At 33.7% G+C, this 12,303-nt stretch overlaps 1 protein-coding gene across 2 annotated transcripts in view; it reads left to right on the forward strand.

The window, feature by feature from the left end:
* The first annotated feature begins 204 nt into the window (after positions 1–204).
* The window catches only part of LOC140441107 (probable cytochrome P450 6a13), a 71,746-nt gene continuing 59,647 nt past the window's right edge, over positions 205–12,303 (forward strand). Inside the window, exon 1 of one of the 2 annotated variants that reach the window (XM_072531551.1) lies at positions 205–404. The gene's annotated coding sequence lies outside the window, so the exon portion shown is untranslated. Of the gene's footprint in view, positions 405–8,365; positions 8,492–12,303 lie in introns of those variants that run through there. The other variant, XM_072531549.1, reaches the window with a different exon arrangement.

Raw genomic sequence — 12,303 nt, forward strand, 5'->3', positions numbered from 1 at the left:
TACATGTATTTTCAATTTTTACGTTGCCGATTTGATTGCAATAACGGTTTACTAAATATCTGTAATCATATTTTATACTATACATAACTTGTGTTACCGAGATCATATCTTTGTGCCACTCTGTAAAAACCGGTATAGGGACGTAGATATTCATTAACTTCTCTTATGAGTCGATGTATCCTTGAACATAATGAACAACAAATTGACCTAAGAAAACGCTAATCTTACGTTGCCACAACAATTCTCACATTCACAAACAAATCGGTCAAAATTATAAAAAGTGTCTCGATGGTGGTCTAAATTTTCGTTAAACACGCGAAATTTGAATTTTTATTATTCGTCTTCGGATTATACGCCTCCAGAGAATTTTACTAAGCTGCAACTTGTGTGTTTTTAATTGAACTGTAAGTGTAAAGGTTATTAAAGTTATAAGATAAGGAATGCATAAAGAATATTTGAATATTTTTATAGTTAGTTTTAAGCATAGTTCGCGCAAGGACCTAGAGATAAGTATACTTGTTTACTGTAAATTTTGCCTAGGTATATACAGTAGACTCCCTCTATAACGAGAACTGAAATGGCAGACTAATTACCTCGTTATAAGCGGATCTCGTTATATCCAACAACAATAATACTGTGCATACATATGAATATGTAGTTTTCTAAAACATTAACTTTCTATAGTGAAGCCATTCGGAGCAATATAGGATGCTAATAAATATTGTTTGAATGGCGTTTTTGAAAAAAAAGTTGTTTACTTTTATTGTAAATGAAATACATTAAAACAAAAGAGTTGTTTACTTTTATTGTCAATGATATACGTTAAAACAAAAAATCTGTATTCTGTAAATCTATATAAAGCGTACTTTCAAAAATAACATAAACTACTGCGTCTTCAATTGGAAGAAGTCTGTCATTTTTGACTGCTTTAAATTGTCCAGTATTCTATCTATCATATTTTCTAAAGATGTGAAACAGTTTTATGCTTCTTCATTTGCGTTTTTCCTTTGGATAAAGTTTCTGACAACCTTTAAAATATTTTCCACATCTTGTCTATTAGGACCTAGATTATTAGGTGTAAATGGTCAACACCCTACAATGTTACCTGTGAATCATAAATTGTAAAGTCCATTTCCATCATATTGATAGCACATTATGTATGCAAATCCCTAAACTGTTGATACGCGTGACTCAATGAAAAATAGATATTTGTCAATAAGTTTACAGAAGTATATAGGAAAAAAATTTTAAATTGAGTATGACCACCAGGTATAAAGGTTGAAGCAGAATAGAATACAATAGTTTTGAGGGTTACTAATCCCTAAATAAAGTTGCCAGTGTCAGAGTGATGGAGATTAACAGGTACTAATGAATTTGCAAGGAATGTAAGATGTTTATTTTATTGTTTATATCTAAAATAATTTGTGGCCGTAACAGGGGCCGATTTGTAAAAAAATGAATATTATTTTAATCAAATTCCATTTCAGATTCACTGCTTTCTTCAAAATCTACGGAATCTTCAACCCCAATGTTAATTATTACCGGTTCCAGTATTGCATCAGTCATATTATCCAAATTCCACATTTTATTTTCTTCCTTGTGAGCATGACTAACAGCATTTTTCCAATTTTCTGGAGTTACTTTTGATAAGGAATGTTCTCATAATTGTTGTAAGTCTTCTAATTTAAAAGTTTTGTTGTTGCGTCCGACTTCACCCTTTACTTGAGACCATATATTTTCTATCGGATTCAGATCACAGTGGTATGGGGGTAAACGTAAAATAATTACATAACGGTTTAATTCCATTTCATCAATTATATATTTTTTATAAGCTGCTTTATGTTGCCTTACAATAGGTAATAATTCCTTTTTTGTCGAATTCTCCTTGTACTCAATTGCGCGTTTATCCAACCATTCGATTATCTCCCCTTTTGCCATGCCATTGTTGGCAATTTTTCTGCTAGTCTTGAATGGTAACTAGCATTATCCATGACTATGACAGAATTTTTTGGAATTAAATCCAACATTTGCTCAAAATATTCTTCAAAAACTTCAGCAGTCATTTCCTCGTGGTAATCTTTGGTTGATTTTGAGGCAAAACTTAATAATCCACCATTGACAAAACAGTATTCGTTTCCAATATGGGTTATTATGAGTCTGCGTCCTTTTCCAACGGGAATATTGTTTATTCCAGTAGATACACCTTCGATGAATGCCTGACGGGAACTTTTCACATTTGTATCAACCCATAGATATGGTACAGTATGACCTTCATTTAGCCAAGTCTCGTCCAAATAAAAAATTGTTTTCCCTTCTTCTCGGTACTTTTTAATAGTTCTTAGATAATCTCGTTTCCAACATACAATGTAATCTTTTTCAATTAAAACGGATTTTCTTCTATTCTTTTGACAACGAAATCCCATCTCTCTCAATAGTCCCCATAATTTCTTGTTGCTTATGATTGGTAACTCTTCGTTTTCTCTAATTAATGTTTGGATTTTGTCCAATGTTGGAAATTCTTTTTTAAAAAAAATGAGTGGACGCTGCGTCTTATCATGTTTTTATGTATTTCTTCAATTTCCAAGGGTTTACTACCTCCACTCTTCTTGGGAGATGAAACAGTTCCTCCTTTTCTTTCTTTTAGGAATCTATAAATTGTTGCTTCTCTAACCCCTGTCATATTTGAACACATGTTAACGATTTTACGAACATTACTTAAAGGGCGTTGATGTACAAGTGCATCGTGTACATTTAATATTATATTTTTCTCTCTTAGACTGAAGGCACCTTTAAAACTACACTTAACCGGGATAAAACCTGTTGTCGACGTCATTTTTAAATGCAAATAACAAAATATCGACACCAAAAACGTAGGTAGGTAAGACATGAACAATGTACATCTACAAACTAAATGGAAGATGCAAACAATTTCTAATTTATATTATTGGCATAAGCTGTAATGTGGTATAAAAACTACTTAAACTATCATTAGTGAAGCCTTATCAGTAATTCCAGGTAATCGTTCAAAGAAGGTATTCTTTTTGTGCCAGGCGATAATTTGTATAGAAAACAATAATCACCTTTAAATTACTGTTAACATTAATTTATTTCATGAAACATTGAATTCTCTCGTTAATCGCCCGTGTATAATTAACAATAATCGTGTGGCATATATACCGACGTTTTTTACGCACAAAAAAGGTATAGTGAGATTAGTGGACACTTATTTTACAGAAGATTTTTTAAAAGATAATGAATTGTTGACGGCATCTTAAAATATTAATTTTTTTTATTTATTTCAAAACAAGTATAGGGTGACGCCTATGGTTTTTTGACCTGTTGAGGATTTTCATACATAATGTGCTATCAATATAATGGAAAAGGACTATAAGAAGTTTATTGCTGACGGCAGTTAAAAAGGGTATTTATTTATAGCTATGGTCAGGCTAAAACGTAAAAAACACGTTTTTCAATCTTATTTTCTCTCATTATAAGCAAATTTACCTCGCTATAGAGGGTTATAGTTCAATAGAAATTTCACGTTACATCTAATGTACCTCGTTATAAGCGAAAACTCGTAATAACCGTGTTCGTTATGGAGGGAATATACTGTAATTAATTTAATCATAAAAAAAGAATAGTTGTGTATTATTAAAATCTTAATATTTGGAAGTGTGTAGATTATACTGTTAGGCCAGAAAAAAAATAGCTGAAAACATCTTATACATTTTTTTAAGGTGCCACAATGGGGGATAGCTGATAACAAATCCTTGAGATTTTGTGTGAATCAAAGACGTGAGATTATGCTTTATTTTTTTTTTAACAATCATAAAAAGTGAAAAAATCTTTTTTATATAAAATGTTTCTTATACATTTTTGAGGAAATGGTTCAAATAAAAGTTGTAAATCTTAAAAAGAACTTTAATTTGCGAGTTTCTAACTTAAATTGCATAAACAATTGCCCGAGATAATTGCAAAGTACCCTTATTTTTGCAGTAATTTAAACATGTTAATAGCTTTGTTTTTTCCATAATGACTAATAATATAACTACTTCAAATTATGGCAATGAATGTGTTATTGAAGATTGATAAATCTCAGCTAGATCCACCAAATAGTTTGCAAGTTATTTAATTTGTTTATTCCATAGAGCGATTATTTAAACGATTGTACTTGTCCAAACGTTGGGGAGTATTCTGTGTCCAAACAGTGATTCGAGACGTATTTAACAGATCGCAAAATTCTGTGAGACTTAAGTTTTAAGATATATTTAAAACATTTTATCAATACTGGTATTAAAAAAAAAACCGTTCGAAAGAAAAATGCAATCTTAAAATAAGAACCTTCTACGACCAAAAGAAACCAAGATGGCAATATTTTTTCTTAAACTCATATTACCATTGTTTATTAATATTAAGAGCTGAGAAATGAACAGATTATAAACGAAAATCTAAATTTTCTAATGGTATTCATAAAATACCTCCGAGCTCTTTTAATGTTCCAGTTTCTGGAAACTGGAAAAATCGGAAGATCCAGCAAAAATCAGTTAGTTAAATTTTTCCATAAAAAAGTTAAATTTTACTATTATTAGTATAATTTTAAACACAAACTGCACCAACTTATCTGTCGGCAAAATACACACCCTATTTCGAATCAACAACCTTCTACTGTTGTTTGCAATTTCTCAGATATTCACATATTCGATTCAGCTACCGAACGTCTGTCAAAGGGCTTCAATTTTTCTGCCACTCCTCTTTCCATCTCAACTGAGAAAATTATTTGTCATACTGAAGAAGCTATCTTCCTTCCAACCAAACCGAAGTTTCCAGACAAGATGTCTCCAGAATTCTTCTTACTTCCAAACCTCCACCGTCAAATATCAGTCTTTCAGAAAGAAGTGCGCTCAAAGAATTTTATGAGAACCCTGACATTGTCATCCTTCCGGCCGACAAAGGTAATGCCATCGTCATTCTCAACTCTTTTAATTATTTCGATGAAATATTCGAATTTCTCAATTCCACAGAATACAAACGTATCGCAAGATATGGGATATATATATATATATATATATATATATATATATATATATATATATATATATACATATATCCCACATATCTAGAAAAAACGACCAAATCCATCGTAAATCTAAATAAATATATACTATATAAATAAGTAATATTTAATCTAAATATATAGATAATAAGTCTACTTTACCTCTAGACATCAAAAAATCTCTTATATCCAGAGAAAAATCATTAAGAACTTCAAGGATATATGGCCTTCCAATAATCCATAAGCCCAATCGTCAGTGCATACAATTGCCCTACTCAGAAATTGACAAAACATCTCGCCTTATCCCTACAAGCATTAGCCGAAAACGCCTCGTCCTTTGTCAAAAACTCTTTTCAATTCATTGATCTTCTGAAAAACATTTCTATTTCATTCTTAGATATCCTAGTTATTTTTAGACATTGTTTCTTTATTCACCAATATTTCTATCGATGAAACCATTTATATCTTGAAATCTAAACATTAAATCCCCCAAGACACATTATGTCTCATAAAACACTGCATGTCTAATATATACTTTTCATTCAAAAATCATTTCGATCGTCAAATCAAATGCACCCCAATAGGATCCCCCTCTCCCGTCATAGCTGATATCTACATGGAACATTTCGAAACAACAGCCATGTCCTCATCAAATCTCAAACCAACCTGCTGGTTACACCTTTGTCATTTGGCTGCATGGTAAAGACACATTAGATCTCTTTCTCTCCCACCTGAATGAAATACATCCCAGTATTTAATTTAGGTCATTCCTTGATGTTCAGAAACATCCACCTCACAGTTTTTCCTATTCCGTGTACCGGACTTACTTTACTTTTTCGTGTCTGGATCCGGCTACAGTTTTTCTGCCCAATATCGGGCTACGTCTACACCCTTTGTTTTTGCGAGCCATAAATCATCGAGGGTGCACTGTGATGGGCAAAGTCTGCATACTCTCAGGTGCTCCACGTTCTGTATTTCCCCACATTCACAAAGTGCGTCGCTGTCTGTCTTGATGGCCCATTTAATAATGTTCTGTTTTATAGGGGCAACACCTGTGCGTATGCGATTGAGTGTCCGCCAGGTTCTCCAGTCCAGGTTCATTCCATTAGGTCGTTCTGGATGTAAGGGCAACAGTTCGGGTGGTTCGACGTTGACATTTCTCATAAACCTTTTCCTTGATTTAAGTCGGCTGATTCCTGGTGGTTCGTCAAACCCGTATAATTGGTGCCTTTCATCGAAAGTTTGCCTGAACTTCTCCACATATTGTGAGGCGCATTTACGGTCGTCTGGTGATGCGAATCCAGCTACCCGGTACAGTAGGGGTAGAGAGGTAGGCTTCATACAACCGGTAATTATTCTACATGTATCATTTAACGCCGTGGTGACTTGTTGGGCGTGTCTAGATCTACCCCAGACGTGACAAGCATATTCCTCTGTTGAGAAACATAAGGCCTAAGCTGTTGTCTTCAAGACCTGGGGGTTTGCACCTCACTTGCTCTCTACAAGTTTCTGGAGAAGGTTGTTTCTCGTAGAACCCTTTTGCCTTGTGTTCTGACAGTGGAATTTATACGTTAGTGACCGGTTTAGTATTACTCCAAGATATTTGGGCCTAACAGTATGTTTCGAGCGTGTCCGTCCCAAGAAACATTCAGTTTTACATGCGCCAGTTGGTTGTTGAGATGGAATGCACATACTTGGATTTTAGTAGGGTTTGGCTTTCTCTTTCTGCTCAAATTCCTCCTCTATGTATTCTGTTAGGTTCAGTACTTGGCCTGTGCATGATTTACCTGGTCTGAAGCCTGCTTATTGTGGGATTAGTTTTGCATCTAATGTTTCCTGGATGCGGTTTAAAATGAGACGTTTATACACTTTATACGAATGGCATAGCAGAGATATCGGACGGTAGCTACTCGGTAGTTCATGGTCTTTCCCAGGTTTCAGAAGGGTAGAGCGACAGATGTTAAATAGATCGAGCACCCATTGTCTCGCTTTTTGACCGAGGTGTTTTATCTGCTCTGTTAGAATTTTGTCCACCCCAGGTGATTTTCCATTTTTCATACAGTCAATACCATTTTTGAGCTCTTCGATGGTAAATGGGTTTCGCAATAGAGTTGTTTCCTGGTCTTGAGTTCTTATAATCTTTGGCGTTTTGCAACGATTGTTTGTTTTGCTATTCAGAAGCAGTTGGTGGGCTATCTGACTTGGCGTTATTGCACATAGCTCTTCCATCTCTGTGGGATCACCATTAAGTTTTTTGATCATATTCCAAGCCTGCTTAGTACTGTGCGTCATATCCATTTTACTTAAAGTCTCGCTCCACCGTTGTTGTCCGGAGGCACTTAGTGTTTGCTGCAGTCTCTCCCCTATCTCCGCCGCAACTTCGCTAAATGGGTCTTTACTATATTCTTCGGTGTACTTTGTCATAATGTATTTTGCTTCATCGTTCAACCAGATATGTAATGTTGTTGACATTACGTGTATCGGAAACCCACCTATACAAACCGTTATCTCAATGCCCAGTCACATCATCAACCAACCGAAATAATTATTTCATTTTAAGACACGTTAGTGGACCCTCATCCACTTAGCCTGAGATTTCATGTATAGTAATTTGTAAATTGATAACCCAAAAACATAACCTATACATTCCCTGTAAGTTACTGCATGAATAATTAGTAACCAAAATGAGGTGCTCTTTCTGTTAATTATTTTTACATCTAATTTTATATCGTATTCACTTATAAAATGATGAACTGAATTGTTTTTTGACACTTCCCACTATTTTAAAACGTCTGGTATTCCCCGTGTAGCCTTCCGACTACCGTAGAGAAGTTTACTTGACGACGCCAAACACCCAATTAATATTTTGGTCTCGTCTAGCGAAATTATACTTAATAATTATTTACCGCAATTATTACAATATAAGAATTTGCTTTTTTCGTTAAATTTGACACCGAAATCTATCATTGCATCCAAATAGCCTGGAGTCAAAGGATTAAACTCGTGTTAAGTTCATTTTCAAATTGCCCCTCTTAACCAATCAAATTGCCCCACTATAGGTCGTGGGCCCCATTGATCTAGAATCTAGATGCATTCCAGTACTTGTTAATATGATGATAGCCAACGCTTGAAACGAGCATGGCACACTATAATTTTATATCAGATTCGCCAAGTCTTTATTTATATTTCATTACAATAGACCTACACATAATTTTAACGCTTTTTTCCCTTAAAAAAAAATAAATAAAAATATTACGCGAGACACTGAATAATTAGCGAGACAAAAGAATTATTATACATATTATTAAGATTCGCGTATCAAGTTACATAATCAAAGTGATAAAATAAAAAGTCGTGTTGATAAGGACGGGTATGTTTACTAATGATCTGAAATAATATAATATAGTTATTGTGTGACTACGGATGCTGTAACTATTGGTAAATATTTGTATTATAAATATTTAAACCAAATATATATGTATATATACTTATAGTTATATTTTCATAATTATCATTATCTAAATCGTCAGTGACGTCAGTCTGCTTTTATAAATAATAGCAAGGGTTATTTTATTTTTACGTTTACTACAACAACTAATGTTTAATGTTTTAATATAACAACTATTTTTGAAACTCCATATTTTTCATGGTCTTCGTCATTTTTTATGCTTTATACCGGTGTTCAAAGTTTTAATAGTGTTCTTTCTTTATTTGTTCATGTAGGTGACCGTACCATTTCAATCAATTGTTATTGCTTTAGTCCAATAAACAAAACATAAAATATAAAATAATTCGTTTTACAACGAATCTTTGAAAAAAATTTAATTTCGCTATGAAAATAATGTCAAATTTATGTCAAAATTATCAGTTTAAAATAACGGCGTCACTGTTTAAACATTAATTTTATAATAATAATCACCAAAAATCAGTATTTTTAATTTGTTTCAATCCTGCTTTCCTAATTAGAAGTTCTTATTTTTGTTTTTTGAAAAGTTATGAAAAACACTTCTTTTGAGACCTTCTAAATTTAATTTGGTTGATAATTTATTTAAACAATTGTGAAAAACTGCAAAAACTTCTAGGAGCAATAAACATAAAAAAAGGCATAAATAATAACAAAAGTTACATAGAAATATGTCTTTTAACACCCTTAAGATACACATAAAATTTTGTTGAAAAATATTTATTTATTTAAAAGTTATTCCAATTGTTTATTAGAAAGTTGTTTATTTGGTAATGAAAAACTCAGTTGTTTCCGTCACCTTAGAACACTTTACAAAATCTCATTTTGTTCGTTTTTATCTATATTTTCAAGATATGTAAGTTAAAACACCATTTTCAAATTTATGACCTTCTAAAGTTAAGTTTAGGCTTAAGAAGACAGATGGCCTCAAAAATGCCTAGAAAAACTAAAATGACTGTATACAAAACACTAATAAGACCAGTGCTAACATATGGTTCAGTAACTTGGACACTAACACAGAATGACCAAGAATTGCTCAAACGTTTTGAGCGAAAAATACTAAGACGAATATATGGAGGCATAAAAGAACAAGGTTTGTGGCGCAGGTGTTACAATTTTGAGTTGTATAGAAGATTTGGAGAACCTGCTGTTGTAAAATTCATTAAGGTAGCACGCCTCAGATGGATAGGTCATGTAATCGGACGAGAGGAAGATGCCATAGTCAGAAAAGTTTTTGACCGAAGAGGGCCGATCGGACAACGAAGAAGAGGAAGACCGAGACTTAGGTACCAAGACAACCTAGAAAATGATTTGAAGTCTATCGGAATTAGAGCATGGAGAAAAGTTGCCAGAGACAGGGGCGAATGGAGGATTGTTCTGAAGAAGGCTTTGGCTCATAAAGAGCTGTAATGCCACTGATGATGATGAAGTTAAGTTTAAATAATGGCCTAATTTGTTTACGAAGTTTTTCGTTAATAACTTTGCAAGAAATGAATATAAACTAATGCCATTTTAATATTTGTTGAGCTCGCAATTTTTTAGAAATTAAAAAAAAATGTTCTAGGGCCATTTTTGACCGAGATAGCCATAGCTATACTTGAGAATGACTATTATAAAAATTGAAAATAGTTTATTTTATTATTATACATAACGAAGTGCGAATTTCAAATAATTCCAAATATGAAAAGTATTGGGGAGAGTGAACTCATGCTTAGAACAATGGAATAGAATAGAACAATACGAACGAAAATACGACAGTTACAATATGCACAAAAAAATAAAAACAATGACAAACAAGAGAAAATTCAATAAATCCCCAACAGCTTAAAAGATAGCGATGGAAATCCTATCTCGGAGCCATCAACGATCTTAGAAACATGGAAATCATACATAGAAAAATTATTTCCATCTGACAGGACTGATGATCACCTATATGGAGAAGGAGAAACAGGTCCTTCAATCCTTAAATCGGAGATAGAAGATGCCATTGCAGCACTAAAAAACAAGAAGTCAACAGGTCCGGACAATGTACCCTGCGAAATATTAAAGATCCTATGTAAATCAGACAAACAGTTCCTTGATAATCTAGTTGTACTTTTTAACAACATATATAATAGCGGTAAAATCCCGGAGAACTGGCCAAATGCCCAGATCTGTGATGACTACCGGCTTATAAGCTTGATCAATCATGTCACTACAGCGTTCACTAAGATCATTCATAGAAGAATATATGATAAATGTGAGTCAAATATCGATAGATCGCAGTTTGGTTTTCGGAAAGCGCTTTGAACTAGGGAAGCAGTTTTCGCTCTCCAGGTACTTATACAGCGGTGTAAAGACGTTGATAAGGACGTGTATTTGTGCTTTGTGGATTTTAGAAAAGCATTTAACAATGTCAATCATAATGGATACTCAACAATTGATGGATATAAAGACAGGTATTGACGACAAGGATATTCGAATTGTGGCAAACCTATACTGGGGTCAAACAGCAAAAGCAAAAATTGGCAACGAACTCACTGGAAGAGTGCAGATCAAAAGAGGTGTCCGTCAGGGGTTTATCTTATCCCCACTCCTATTCAATATTTATTCCGAGAAAATATTTAACAAATGTATGGAAAATGCAGATGAGGCATAAAAATAAACGGCGAGTTAACGAACAATATAAGATATGCTGACGACACTGTGATCCTTGCCAGTACCATAGATGAATTACAACAGGTAATGGAAAAAGTTTATTCAATTAGTGAGGAATATGGCCTGAGCCTCAACTTCAAGAAGACAAAGTGGATGCTGATAAGCAAAAATCAACAACCTGCTCGACAATTACGGATAAGTAACATACTAATTGACCATGTAGAATCTTATGTGTACCTTGGCACCAACGTAAATGCAAAATGATAACAGGCCACAGAAATTAAGGCAAGAATAGAACGAGCTAGAGCAGCATTTAACAATATGAAAAAGCTCCTTATAGCAAGGATTTGTCTCTTTCCCTAAAACTACGTCTAGTTAAATGCTACATTTTTTCGGTCTTACTATATGGTATGGAGACCTGGACGCTGACAGGGACGCTCACGAGAAAACTAGAAGCATTAGAAATGTGGGTGTACCGACGCATTCTTTGTATATCCTGGACCGAGCATGTCACTCTATGTCACCGACATAGAGGTACTCCAAAGAATCGGAAAGGAGAAAGAAATCGTGAGCACAATCAAACAAAGAAAGCTTGAATATCTAGGCCACATATTGAGACACGATAAGTACCGTCTACTGCAATTGATTGTCCAGGGGAAAGTAAACAGTAAGCGGGGGAGAGGCAGGAGAAGACACTCGTGGCTTCAAAATCTGCGGAAGTGGTTGGGGCTCACATCGGTCGAACTATTCAGAAGCGCCGCAAACAAGATCAGAATTGCCATGTTGATAGCCAGGGCACTTGAAGAAGAAGAACTGCGAAAATGCTTTCATAAGTGAAATCAGAACTTTAATTAAATTCGTCCGTAAATTTTACAATATCCCCGGAAGTAATGGGCCAATTTTGACGTTTTTTTTTTAATCTGGGGTTAATAATAAATGCAGGGTACGTTTTGCAATAAATATCTATTAATTCACTATAAACAAATTATTATTGAAAAACATTGTTTTCGGCAATTTTATTATATTTTATTTATATTTCATTGTAGCCTTATAGTTTGATTATAGTATAGTTGAATTATAAATTATTATTAAAGTATAAATATTAGTAAATATAACATAATGATGGTACTAGATTTTTGTTTTGATACAG

Source organism: Diabrotica undecimpunctata, chromosome 5 (genome assembly GCF_040954645.1).
Source record: "Diabrotica undecimpunctata isolate CICGRU chromosome 5, icDiaUnde3, whole genome shotgun sequence".
Lineage (NCBI taxonomy): Eukaryota > Metazoa > Arthropoda > Insecta > Coleoptera > Chrysomelidae > Diabrotica > Diabrotica undecimpunctata.